This window comes from Rousettus aegyptiacus, unplaced genomic scaffold, assembly GCF_014176215.1.
Source record: "Rousettus aegyptiacus isolate mRouAeg1 unplaced genomic scaffold, mRouAeg1.p scaffold_m13_p_2, whole genome shotgun sequence".
In the NCBI taxonomy this organism is placed as follows: domain Eukaryota; kingdom Metazoa; phylum Chordata; class Mammalia; order Chiroptera; family Pteropodidae; genus Rousettus; species Rousettus aegyptiacus.
The window spans coordinates 107923400-107938154 of NW_023416295.1; the positions used below are offsets into that span (position 1 = coordinate 107923400).

At 30.6% G+C, this 14755-nt stretch overlaps 1 pseudogene; it reads left to right on the plus strand.

Annotated features, from left to right (window-relative positions):
- Positions 1–11541: 11541 nt before the first annotated feature.
- LOC118614569 lies at positions 11542–11660 on the plus strand (annotated as a pseudogene).
- The last annotated feature ends 3095 nt before the right edge of the window (positions 11661–14755 follow it).

Below are 14755 nucleotides of genomic sequence, written 5' to 3' on the forward strand. Positions count from 1 at the left end.
GAATTAACCCTGATGCAAAAACAAGACAAAAGTATACTCTATTAAGGAAATTCTTTTAATAGCTTATTTACATAAGAATATTGCATACTATTAAAAATAAACACTATAAAGAGTTTGTAGAAGGAAGAAAACCCTTGAGGTTTAAGTAAAAAAAAGGGCAGAAAATGTAAGTATGTAAAAAAGATGAAAGAAATCCTAGATTGAGGCATAACATCACGTCGCAGTAATTGCATTATATTTGCATCATTCTGAGTGATGTTGTTTTTCTCTTTCAATATTCTGTAATGTGATTATAATACTTTATCATTTAAAAATAATTTAAAATATATATTATACAATACAAATGATATTAAAAATATTTGCTATTATTTACATTGTCTGTGTTGGAAACCACATAGCAGGCCAAAGAGAAAACATACCAGATTGGTCTGAGAATTAATTTTTGAAACAACCACGGATTAAAATACTAGTTTTTTGGTCCTATATTTAAGTACGAAAATTTATAAATTGAAAATATTAAGAAGAAATATGAGGCCTCAACATGAGACCAAAAGTAGTGGTGAACATGCAATGCAAAATACAGATGATGTATGATTGAACTGTACACTTGAAACCTATATAATTTTATTAACCAATGCCACTCCAACAAATTTAATAAAAATAATAATAGTAAAAATAGAAGAATAAAAAGAAAATAGTAAGGTTATATATATATATATATATATATATATATATATACATGTGAGGTATACATATATATATATATAAGGTGTATGTGTATATATATATATATATCTGATAGAGTATTTCATATGTGAACATACAAATAATATAAAATTAGATTTTACTCTTTGAAAACTTAAAAAAAATAATGGCTACCATTCTTTTTTATCTATCACAAATCAGGTATTATGCTCCACACAAGGGATATAAATTTAAAAACTTTAAAACACAGAATGTCCTTCCAGTAAGTTTTAGGAAGAAAAAATTTAGCTCAGTTTAGGAGTCTGAATAATTTAATGTCTTAGCTGAATCTCGAAGGATGAGGAAAGTCTGAGAAATCAAATATTAAGAAACAGAGAGTACAGCATGAGCAGAGATATTCAAGAAATAAGTATCAGAGTAGATTTATATAGGGAAGGGCAGTTCAGTATTAATATAATGTAAATTACTAGACAAAAATAGCAAGAGATGAAGGCAGAGAGACATCCAATTTATGGGAAAAGCATATATGCAATATTTAGGAAAACAGGCTCAATAATTTCCTCTCTTTCTTTGGGTCATGGACCGTTGATTATCTGATGAAGGTAATTAACTCAATTCTCCTCAAAACTGTATATATATATAAATAAATGCAGTCAATTATTTTGCATACAATTTTAGAGAGTTCACTGAGCACCTGAAATCTATTAATTGACTCCTTGAATCCTGTGACAGGTGAAAAAAAAAAACAGCAAAAACTGATCTCATTAATTAAACCAAAATTATGACAAAAAAAGAAAAACAAAAGGAAGCTGCTATTTCTTCACCAAAAAGTTTATCAACTCTTGCTTGCTCTAATTCAAACTACTTCTAAATAAATCAGCCTCTTCCCACTTCCAAAGCTCCATCCCAGACCAAAGCCACTGATTGGCTATCTAGAAGACCTCTTAGTTGGTCTCAGTGTTTTCATTCTGCCTTCCTATAATCTGTTCTCTACATTACAGCCAGAGTGATATGTCTAAAAGGTATACCAAACCACATTACCCAAAATGCTAAAGGGATTTTGTTGCACTTGGATTAAATCCACAAGTCCAGGGTCCACAAAACTGGTGCTCTGGCCAGGGCCGACTTCCCCAAACTCACCTGATACCCTGCTCACCTAGAGTGCCTAAACTCTAATCCACTGGATTATCTTTGCTCTCCACCTACCAGGTTGGTTCCCATCTCAGGCCTTTGAATCTGCTCTTTCCTCTGTGTCAAAAACTTCCCCCAAAGTTCTCATAATTGATTCTTTCCTATAGTTAAAATCTCACCTCAAATATTACTCCTGAGAAAGAAATTCCTTAATGACTCAGTCAAAAGTACCTTGCTACCCTACAGTCACTATTTCAAGAATATATTTTATAGTAATTATTAATACTTGATACACTATGATTGTTTATTCACATTGTTATTTTTTCTCCCCCCTCCCCCCGGCCACTCCTACATAGAATTTTACTCTACCTTCCTGGCACATAGTAGGTAGTCAACAAATGTCAGTTAAATAAATTCCTTTAAATAATTGAGTCTGTATTATGCAGTATTTAGACTAAGTTGAAAATATTAGCTTTCATGTGCATCCTGAATAAATGTGTTAAATGAATGGAAGATATATTTTAGTAATTGTTTTATGTTGACATTTCTGAGATGAACAATTAACCTTTGCAAATAGATTTACATTTATGTACAGTACTGTAATTTGTTTTACAATCACTCCTTTTATAGAAATGATGAGCAATTTAAAGTTTGGAATTTCTGTATATCTAAAGGGAACATAAAATTCTCTGTATTTTTCAAGGCTATCTCCTCTGCCAAGTTGTTTTCTTGCTTATTTGAAGTATAAAACAAACTGCTGAAAATTGTTTTGGCATTGGCTACCATACGGTCAGTTCAAGTATTTGGAACTAGTGAAATAAAAATTTAGAATTGTATGATTTTTAAGTGCTAAAAAAGATATAATTAATATGTAGTGTAACTTCTGTTTTCTTAAGTCCATTATGAAATATAAGTGAGGTGACCATATGGTTTGGTTTGCCTGGGGTAGTTCTAGTTTATGTCTGCCTTCTTATTTAATCATTTTCACTCTTGAAGTATCCCAAAATGGGCAGCAAGTTATATGCTAACTATAACTATGGGCAATATTAACTTTGGTAGCAATTTTTGTCAAATTGTGAGAAAAAAATAATAATAGTATCTACTTTTATAGGTTGCTTTCTGGATTAAATGCTTTAGCGTATGTAATGTGCTTAAAAAGGTGTCCAGCATATGTGTGTGAAATAAATGTTGAGTATCATTATCTATTTCCTATGGAAAGGATAGACCAGCAAGAGCTGCCCAATTAGGTGGAATGACAGCATTTAATGCATCCAGAAGCATTGCTGCATCATAGATTTCCTTTTCTATTCAGTTGTATTCTATTTTCACCTGATATTTTCAAGTTCCCTGATTTTTTTATGTAAATGAAGCCAAATAACCACCCAGATCATTTGTAGTCCTTTAAAATAATTCCTTTCCTTGTAGGTCTATCTTTCTGACATTTGATTTTATTAGGAATTGGTTATGCTGAACAAAAAACTGAAAAAATACATCATAGAGACATTAACTGGTTAGGAAGAGTAGAGGAATAAAATTTTCATATGGGGAAGGGATTGGAAGGGAGTGTAAGAACTGAAAGATGATATAATCTGTTAGGTTAGAAGTATCATACTTTAACATAACTCTTTTAAGCATCCAGTTTTAGAATAAAATTTAATTATATTAGGTAAATCGGTTTCAGATATAATAGACTCACAACTGAAATGAAAGTATATGTATTATATCTCCAAGAGAGGTACTATTCATGTGTTGAGGAGCATTGTCTTGTGATTTATGATAAAAAAGAATTCGAGGATTTCTTTTTTGTGATCTTCAAGCTATTAAGTGATTTTCAAGAAATATAACTCCATTTTTCTTTAAGGGAAATGTAATTTTGTCTTTCAATTTATGCATGGAGATTTCAATCATATTAATTTTGAAGAAGTTTACTTAAATTTCACAAAAAATGTCCCTAGTAGTAAAAACATAATTGGCAAAGACATCTTCATTCTTGAAAATGCCAGTATAAAGTTCATTATTTATTTCAGATGCTAAATTACCAAGGTATTTAGGATCTTTTTTTTAATTTATAAATTAATTACAAAAGAATTTTGAAAAGCATTGCCGATGTATGTTAGTCTTTTTGTATCCATTGGTCCTTAGTTTACATTATTATCCAGTTCTAAATATATTGTTTTTTAAGTAGATCTTTTTAGGAAATCTACAGAACCATTTTGATCATTAATAGAGAATGCATTAAGTTCCTCTAGTTTCAAATTTTGTTGCAAGATGAAAAGTTTTCAATGCCTATTTTTAGTCTACATTTCTTCAGACTATTGTCTTCCTTGAGTGTATTCGTGGAAAATGTTTTAATTTAATTTTAACATAAAAAGTGTCAGTGGCAAAAGTGGTGTACTTAAGTTGTTTGTTACTGTGCAAAAATAGATCTTTAAACTGAATTTATAATCAGTTTTACTGGCTTTGATTTAATACATCCTATAGAATAAAACAGAAAGTAGAGCTCATTTGCCATTTAATTGGTTGTGAAGTGCTCCAAACCAATGAAAAGATATCTGGTTTGTGGATGATAGAAATTCTATATAATTGTAAGGAGCTGGAGGATGATGGTTTTTCATAGAAGAGTGCTATTGTGAAAGATAAGAAACTAATGAAAGATATTCTGAAAGTTACTAAGAAAATGACAGCCAAGGCAAAGAGAACTCCTAAGAAATAACATTTCTGATATTAGCTGTCATCTAGTAACTTCTACATGAGATTGGATTTATATAAATAAAGCAAAATTGATTGCTTATTGATTACTGAATTTGGTAAGACTCCATTGAAAATTCGACCAGAAAAATGTATTACCACTTTATCATATTAACCATTGAGTTATTTTAGATATTGATGCTTTCCAACATGAAGACTGGAAAAGAATTACTGAGCCCATATCCAGTTATTTTTAGTGCATTATCTAAGGCCAATAATCAGAGTTCCTACAGGCTGATTTTAGAGATGATTCTTAATTTGGATTACTTATTTGTTCATTTATCAAATAATTACAATAATAAATATAAAAGCAGGCACTCATTGTGCAAAACCCTGGAAGATCAGTATAGACAGAATAACTTGTCTTCTTCAGATAATATTAAATACTCCATGGATCAAATGACATACTGATAATATGACCTTAAAAAGTTGAGTTTATTTTTTAAATTCTCTCAAGTTAGAGTTGGTTGACATTTTTCCAGCTATCTTATATCGAAAGAACTGATTGATAAAGCAACTAAGCAAATATGAAGAAGTATTTCACAGCAAAGGTATTACTGATAACACTAAGCTTTTACTATGGGTGTGGCTATGCATTACAATGTTCCTCATCACAATCCTTGGTCAGTTGTGTTAGTTAAAATAGGGGAAACTACTTTAACAAATGGCTCAAACCCAATTGCTCAGTTTAATAGCAAATGATGATTACTCCTGGTTTGTAGGCAGCTGTTCTCTGTACAGCGATTCATCTACCATTAACTAGTGGAATGAGAAAGAAAAATGGAGGAAACACTCTCTTCTTAATAATCTTGGCCCAGAGGAGACAAACATTACTTCCATTCAGGTTCTGTCTGTAAGAACTGGTAACATGGCCACACCTGGGCTGCAATGGGAGCTGAGTAATGGGGTATATATATATGTGCAAACATTTTGCAGCAAAACCTAAAAAAGATGGGAGAGAGTTGAACAACTAATTTACTTGCCTAATATATGTTGGTGTGATTCACATTTTACTGAAAACAACAACAACAACAAAAGGAATAACCCAGAATTTTCTAAGTATTTGTTATTGGATCTTACTTTTCCTTTCATGAAACCCCTATTAAAAACAATAAAAAAACTTACAAGTCAATAAATTACATTTTGAGACATGTTGGAACATATGTCTACATCACCAAATACGAAAAAGAGATTTGAAATTTGTAATCACAGCCGAATAGCTGAAGTTACATTTTAGACTATATCCGAAAGAAAAAAAGCGATTGCTTAATCTTGAATGGATTTTGAAGGAACTGGACTTAACTCATGGATATTTACTGATAGGTAACAAATGACATGGACAAATATCACTGAGAAGCCACTTAGTTCTATGTTTAGCTCTTAAGTTTTGAATATGTCTATGATCACTAGCAAGAAAGGTGGCCTGAGAAACATTCTTTTTATATTAAACAAATAAATGTTTGAGTATATATTTATATATATATTTACTTAGCTTTTTATTCAAATAAATTATTAGTTGGAAATATAATATCTTATGAAAAAATATCAAGAACTTTAGTTCCTTTAAATATATTTTGTTTTAAAGCTGTTTTAATTTTTTTTCTTATTATTTATCTATGAAGAGGTTTGTGTAGCCATAATACTCTTACTATGTTAAATACATTTTAGTTCTAGAAGCCCAGCAGGGTTAGGCCTAGTTAATGTTTGCATGAGAAGGATAAAGTTAGTCAGGTCAATATCCCATTGCAAAGAACTTTATTTATTTAGCATTGTTTGGAATATGGAAGGCATCTGGCATGTTATTCCAATTGGTTTACTTCACTTAAGTAATCAATTGAATCTTTATTTCTGAAAAATTATACAACCTGTAGAATACAGGTTTTGTTAAGCATGAACCAAATGATGCAGGCCATATCAAAGATTTTGAACTCAGTCCCAGGATCAAAGAAAAGATATTGAAGATTTTATATAAAGCGACATTATTGCATTTGCATTTCAAATCATTTTGGGGGCAATAGATTGGATTGAGGGAAAAATAACAAGCTAAAGGTCAGTATAAATGTTCAGCCTACTGTTTTTTTCTCATTTTGATTGTAGATCTCCTTCCTTGCTTGCTCTTCCATTTTAAGCAGAGAATCCTGAATCACTTTTCTTATGAAAGCTATACCCATAATACCAGGATACAGAATAACATCAAAAGAGAAACAAGAAGTAAAGTCTCAGTACAGGGGAACAGGAGTTACTTATAGGCAGGGGCTATAGCCAAAGGGAGCAGGGAATCGAAGTACAATAGTGGTAGACAGTGAATGTTTCAAAGCCTAGATTCCTAAAACTCACTGCTCACATCAATTTCATTTAATTTCTATTTCTTGGCAAGATCTTTGGCTTAGTAATAAACAAGTAAGATAAGTGTTAGAAATAAATACTATATTAATATCATATTTTAAACTTTTGACTTGAAGAAGAAATGGTTTTTGAAGAGGTAAGGAGACAAATATGACAAATAGTAAGAAAAATTATTTTAAAATGATAATTCTTAATCCTGAATGATATTTTCAGTGAGTGGATTTTTGTGATGGCTCACAAAACTGAAGATAAATTATATTCCTGTTGATTAATTATTTTTGCTAAACTCAATCAGATTATTTTGGTATGCAAATAAAATTTATCACTTTTGAAGTAACTTGCAAATTACAAATTTATTGTTTAATCTTCTACCCATCTTATGTACATTATGATCAAATAGAAAAAATGTTTTAAAAGAATAATTATCTTTTAAATTGTATTTATTGTTTTAATTATTTTCTAAAAATTGTTTTATTATGCAAAATCTTTTGCTTTGCTTGTCTCAAAGAATGAGATTTATTATGCCATACATTATATATGAGATGAAAGATACAGATTTTGCATATATCAATTCATTTAAGTTGATAATTGACATTCATAATGCTAAAAGTTTTTCTTATATAACTACTTAAAACTAACAGCTAGAAAAATAAGTACGAATTCAATCAGATTAGTAAATTATCTTTTATCTTTTTATTTCCACTTTGTACATAGATTTTCTCTAATTAGTATTAGGTAAAATGTTTAATTATTTCATCTGTATCATTTAATTAGGAGCCTATTAGTACTACAAAATTAAGTATGCAAGAAAATAAGCTAATATAAGCATTTTTCAAGAGAAGTTAATAATATGGGAGTAAATGGGAGAACAGTAGGCATCCTGAAAAGTATAGATTACTGAACAGACGAGGTCTGTACTAAATTCTTATTTGAAAATCACATCTAGGTTAACACTATGTGCCTCATTATTTGAAAGAAAATGGAAGTAACAACTTAAGAATACTAGTGTTATGGGATAAAATTATTAATTATTGTGAAGAAACATTTTTCTTAAAAATCCTTTTATTTTCAGAAGTAATTCATCACATCAGAATATTAATTTAAAAAGATGCATGATCTTGTCAGCAAAGCCTCACAAAGCATGAAGAAAATAGAAGGGAGTCTATTAATATCAGCATAAAAAAATTAACCACAGAGTTTTTTAGATTTGCTATGCTTAGTTTTAGGCATGAAACATTTAAGAAGATGAACTATTTAGCTGCACACCTCTTCATCTAAACTTACCTAAGTTTCCACAGGCGAAATTCATGGCTTTCTCCTCTATATTTTCAAAGCATTTGATCAAACCTATTTTTGTATATGTGTTTGTGTGTGTGTGTTTTTTAATTAAAATTTACATTTATAACGTTAATTGAAATAATTATAAGCATATGCCTGGAGAAATTTTAATGTATGATTTTTACATAGTAATACACCTATCTGACTACTACCGAGATCAATATATTAAACTCCAAAAGATTCCTTTTTGTTGTGCTCTATCCCAGGACTGTCCTCCAGAGGTAACAAATATTCTGCCATTGTAAATTTGTTTCACCTATCCTTGAAGCTAGCATAAGTTGAGTCATACAGTATATATGACTTTCAATCAAAATGATGTCTCTGAGATCCATTTATGTCATTATGGTCATCACTATTTTTTTCTTTTTATTTCTATGTAGTGTTGCTCTGTGTATGCATATACATTGTGTGTGTGTGTGTGTGTGTGTGTGTGTGTGTGTGTGTATTCTATTATTTCTAGTCATTTAAGTTTTTTGAAACACTTGGGTATTGTAAATAAAACTGCTATGAACAAATCATTTAGCACACATATGAACTCTCAGAAATCTAAAAGTAGAAGTAATGAGTCTAGGGTAAAAATAGGTTTAATTTTCATAAATATTACCTAGATTTTTGCTAAAATGATTAGAGCAATTTATACTACCACCAGCAATATATCAGGGTTTTTTTTTTTTTACTCCATCTCTGTTCTAACACTTGGAATATTCTCTCATTTTAATTTCATCCACTGTGGTGAGATTTTGTGGATTTAATTGAAATATCTTTGATAATAAATAATGTGAAACTTTTCATATGTTTATTGACCATTTGAACATCCTCTTTCATGAAGTGCTGTTAGTCTTTTGGCCATTTTTTAAATCGAGTTATTTATCTTTTTATTATTGTTTAGTGAGAGTTCTTTATCTTGGATATGAGTCCTTTGTCAAATGTCTTACTTATTAACTCAATGATAATTTTCAATGAGCAGATATTCTTAATTTAATGTACAGTTAGCAATTTTTAGTGAACTTGTGTGTGTGTGTGTGTGTCTTATTTAAGAAATCTTTGCTTACTCCAAAGTGATGAAAATATACTCCTATGTTCTCCTCTAGAAGTATTATTGTTTTACCTTTCTCATATGTGATAATAGTAAAAAAAATTTAAATTTCTTCTTTATTATGATAAACATAAAATAAGTTTTTTAATATTTGTACTTAATTTTCTGGTACCATTTATTTAAAAGGCCACCTATTTGCCACTAACTGACATTGGCATGTTTATTTATAAATAAAATGACAATATTTGTAAATCTGCTTCTTGACTCTATTTTAGTATTGATTATTTTGAATATTCTTATGTATACATCATGCTGTCTTGATTATTATAGTTATGTAGTAATCCTTGTAGTCTGATAGTGTAAGTCCTATAAAATTTCTTTTTAAACATTTTCTTTGCTATTTAAGGTCAAGTTAGGCAAAGACCAACACATGTTTTAATTAGTCTGCAAATCTTTAATGGTAAGCAAGGATTTATTAATTTATTATAAAATTACTTTATTACTCTTTCATTAAAAGAAATTCTTCCATAGTCCAACTGGAGAAAGCTTCAGTAAGATGCACTTTTTTATGGGCAATTATAGATTTTGTAACATGGATTGGAAATGTTCAGACTATTTAGACTAATCAAATACTATGCAAAAATAGAAAATTCACAGTATAGCTGACTCTTAAATTGAAATAATTGCTGTTAAAATAAAATTCCAAAGAATTATCTAAATAATTTGTAGTTCATCAGTTAAGCTTTTTAGGAAAATACTATGCACTGGGTTGCAATTGCTTTTCTTTTTATTTAATTTGACATTTTATGTAGCTTCTAATAGTGATAAAAAATTTTTTTTAAATAAAAAATATTCTTCCATATCTTCTTTAGCAGAATCAGGAAGGAACTAGGTTAATAGCTAGATAAAATTGTATGATTTCGGAAGGTTTTGTGCTTGTTTTTTGTGAGATTATAGTCTTGATCATGTTTAAATGCAAACACTTGAAAGAGAAACCTTGGACATAAAAAGTAGAGATATAATAATAACTAATGGTGTGAGCGCAGGTTCCTGGGAAGTTAAGAGGGTCTAGGATAGCAGCATTGAGAATGATTAGGCTTGGTTATGATGAGGGACACTTCTTTTTAAAGGGGATGATAGAGGAGAGAATGAGTATAGATATATGGTTTGCAAGATATATGAGGAAGTTGAATGACTTCCTTTTACTTTTCCTCACTGAAATAGCAAGAGAGATCTTTTGCTGACAGGGAGGGGCCAGAAGACAGGATGTAGAGAGTGGAGAACTTTTCAAATAATTTAAAGAATAAGAAAGCAAATCGACTAAAGAAATTTATCAGGACAGCTATTGGGAATGACTGAAGGTTAATGGTAGTTCTGTTATCATAAATTTGCTTATACTAGCAATCTCTCCAGAAGTAAGTGTGCAAATGGTTATCTTGTAGGTATGGCCAAAAGCTATTGGATTTTAAAAAATATTTTTAAAATATGTCATCTCACAGACATTTATTTCAGTACAATCTAGATACTCTGATTAATATGGAAACATCCTCAATACAGAATATTTCTATGCTTAGAAATTTTAAGAAACATCATTAATTTACCTAGATTACAAAAGCTCTTGTTCAGTTTGTAGTGAAGAAAGAAAATAACTATTAATCATTATCTATATGATTGATTATTTGCTATTTAAAAGTTATTAATGAAGTCAATGCAGATATTTCTCACCCAAATTTATATATACACATATATACATATATGTACACACACACACACACACACACACACACACACACACACACACACACCCCCTTAGCTGAGTTTCACATTGTCCTCCATTCTTTACATTCCTTTGTCAGGTTTAGAATAACAATAACTACATTTACATAAAATTTTAGTAAGTATTTTCTCTATGCTAAGTATTTTCTCCTCTCTTGCCCAATTTTATATAGCTATTATGCTGTATAACTAGACCATTAATTCAATTCTTCAGATTCTAATTCAGATTCATCTCCACTATACCACAGGAGGAATAGTAATACACTTATAGTCAGACTGACTGAATTATGCTGGGAGGCTAAAATGTATTTATTTCTGCATATGCTGTTATTTGAACATGAAAATACAGATACAGGATTTTTTACCTTTGATGTTTCATAAATATCTCATGTAAATGCAGTATTACTTAGATGGCTATTAAATCCAGTGGACCAGTGTTTTTTTAAAAATCTTGTAATCATGTCTATGGCCATGCCACCCTGAACAAGCCCAATCTTGTCTGATCTCGGAAGCTAAGTAGGGTGGGGCCTGGTTAGTACTTGGATGGGAGACCACCTAGGAAGACCAGGTGCTGTAGGTGTAAAAAATAAAAAATAAGGGATTATAAACTGACAAGGTCCTTGCAATCTGTGAGGTCAACCAAGGGTTGCCTTATCTAAAAAAAAAAAAAAAAAAAAAATCCTGTAATCATCTTTCTTACTATATCTGGCAAAAGAAAAAAAATGTTATACTGTGTGTGTGTGATAATATATATATGATTTTAGCCTAATTTATTCATTTTGTAAATGTAGATTCCTTTATTCCAGTTTATTTTAGAGTAAGACGTACCTGAAATTATAAGAAGAAAAATTTAACATATAAGTTAAATAACCAGATCTTATTTGATCTGAAGAACAAGCTAGGGCCTCTATCCCAAGAGAGATAGGCACTTAGTCAAGAAATTGAACACCCTCATTTCAACCCTATATTTTAAGAAATAATTTCAAGCTTTAAGATATAGTTCATGGTTTAATGTTTTATATAAATCAATACTGGCTGAGATCCAAATATTAAAAACATGACAAATAAAAAATTCTTTATTTCCTCATGATCCACATGAAATTATTTTGTTTGTTTCGCTACACTAAACAACACTTACACAGCAATTGAAATGTCTCTTTAAAAATCAGAAAATCTGAAAAATCAAGACAAGATTATTTTAAATTTAAATCCATGAATTGAACAGATATTTCTCCAAAGATGATAAGTAAATTTTAAAAATGTTCAATTTTACTAGTCATTTGGAAATGTAAATCAAAACCACAATGAGATTCCATTAATACACCTAGTAGAATGGTCCGATAAAATAGGTAGATAATAAAACATGATGGCAAATATATGGTGATGTTTGAATCCATATATATTGCTAGTGGGAGTATAAAACTATGCATTTACTTTGGGAAATAGTTTAGCAGTTCCTCAAAATGTTACACATGGAGTTACTATATAATCCAGCAATTTCACTCTTAGGTATATATCTAAGGGAAATAAAAATATGTCTACATAAAACCTTGTAAAGAAATGCTTATTGCAACATTATTGGAATAACCTCAAAGAAGAAACAACTCAACTGTCTATCAACTGCTGAATGAATAAGCAAAACATGGTATATCCATACAATGAAATATTATTCAGCAGTAAAAAGGAATGAAGTTCTGATACATGCTACAACATGGGTGGAACTTGAAAGCATTATGCTAAATGAAAGAATTCAGTCATGCATAAAAGACCATATATTGTATGATGACATTGATATGAAATGTCCAGAATAGGCAAATATATATAGAAAAATAGATTAGTGATTGCCTATTAGTGGTTGCCTATTCCAAAGGAAAATTGCACCGGACACATTAACCAGGCAAGGAAGACTATTGTAATAGAGGAAAGAGATTGAACTCCACTTCTCTGAAATAAAATGTGAGAGTATTGTTAAATGCTGTTGTGAGCTGGGGAAAAGTACTAGAGGAAGTTAAGGGGTCAGTCATTGTGATTAGGCCATCTATGTTTGCTAATATAGTTAAGCTGCTCTCCCTCAGAGACTGGGAAATAGTGGCACTGTCTCCTTTGATGATTGCATTTCAAAAGGATGAGTCCTAGGTCCTTGTTAAAGACATTTCTAGATTATAAAACTGGTAAGAGAGTTGGAAAAGATTTATTTGCATTTCAAGGAGGCAGAGAAAGAATTTACAATGACAAGTTTTCTAAAGTCAATGTTATAAGGACAGGTGTGGGAGGAGGTCCAGAATCTATAATAAGAAAGAAATTTGATTAAAATTTAGTCAAGCTGAAGGGAAAGCCATAATGTTCACCTAGGGCTGGGGGAGGAGTTGAGTGAGAACAAGAGTCATTGCTACTGGGATGAAGCTTTTTTGTGGAGTGAGAAGTGCTCTGGAATTGATTGTGGTGATTGTTGCACACCTCTGTGAATGTATTAAAAACAATCGCATGGTACACTTTAAATGATAAATTGTGTTGATTATATCTCAGTAAAGTTGTTTACAAAAACAGATGTGTGTATAATTATTTGGGGGTGTAGTCCTACCTATTTTCAGTGTTCCTTTACCAAATTACTATATGAAAGAATAAAAGGCCATGCAATTACAGTTGATTATAATTTTTATCCGTGAGGTATCTGTCTTTGCTTCTTAAGAAATTTTACAGAGTTCTCATTATTTGACTTCCGTGTTTGTCTAACATATTTTTCTCTTCTTTTATGCTACCTGAGTTGCAAGCCAGAACAGTCTGTCTACATTGATGTTTCACGAGAATATTATCTGATCTGAAGAATAAGCTAGGACCTCTATCCCAAGAGAGATATGCACTTAGTCAAATAACATATTATGTATTAAGACTTGGGTACAAAATCCTTGTGTGACCTCCAATTCCAGTTCATTTAACAGGTACAAATAGGGACCTTGAAAATTCTTTTGCCTTTTAACACACCTCTTTGACTAAAGGTCAGACCTGAGTAGCAGGCTTTGTTTCTCCTTTGCCTGTGAAAAGGTTATATTTGACAATTCAGCATCATTTGACACATTCCACCTCCTGGGAATACTTTCTTTTGCATATTTACATAACACCAGAGTTTTCTGGTTTTCCTTCTACTTCACTGACCATTCTATCTCTTGTTGAATCTTTCTTTTGCAGACTTCTGAATTGGACTACTTAGATTCTGTCCTCCCCCTGCACCTCTCATTCTTTTATATATTTCTTCCCTGCATGTACTTTACAGCTACACAATTCATTTTTGTTAATTAATGATAAAATTTATGTAGCAAGAAGTAGTCATCATTACCTTCACTTAAACAGAGACCAAATAAGAATAAATTACTTTAGCTATGAATTTAACCAATTATTTGCCAGAAGTCATTTTAAAGTTGCTTTTCCATGGAACTAGAAAACAATGATGTGACTTTGATATTATTTTTGCTTTCACAAAATTATAAAATGACTTCATGCTTATTTGACATGCAAGAAATTTTTCTAATGAATGTGCAAGAGCAGGGTCAGCCCATTGACTAGTGTTAAAGCAACAGTATGACAGTGTGGTATTAAAAAACAAATATAAACTCATTCATCCATTTATTCATTCAGTAAATATTTATTTACTGAATAAATATTTACTGAATGAATCAG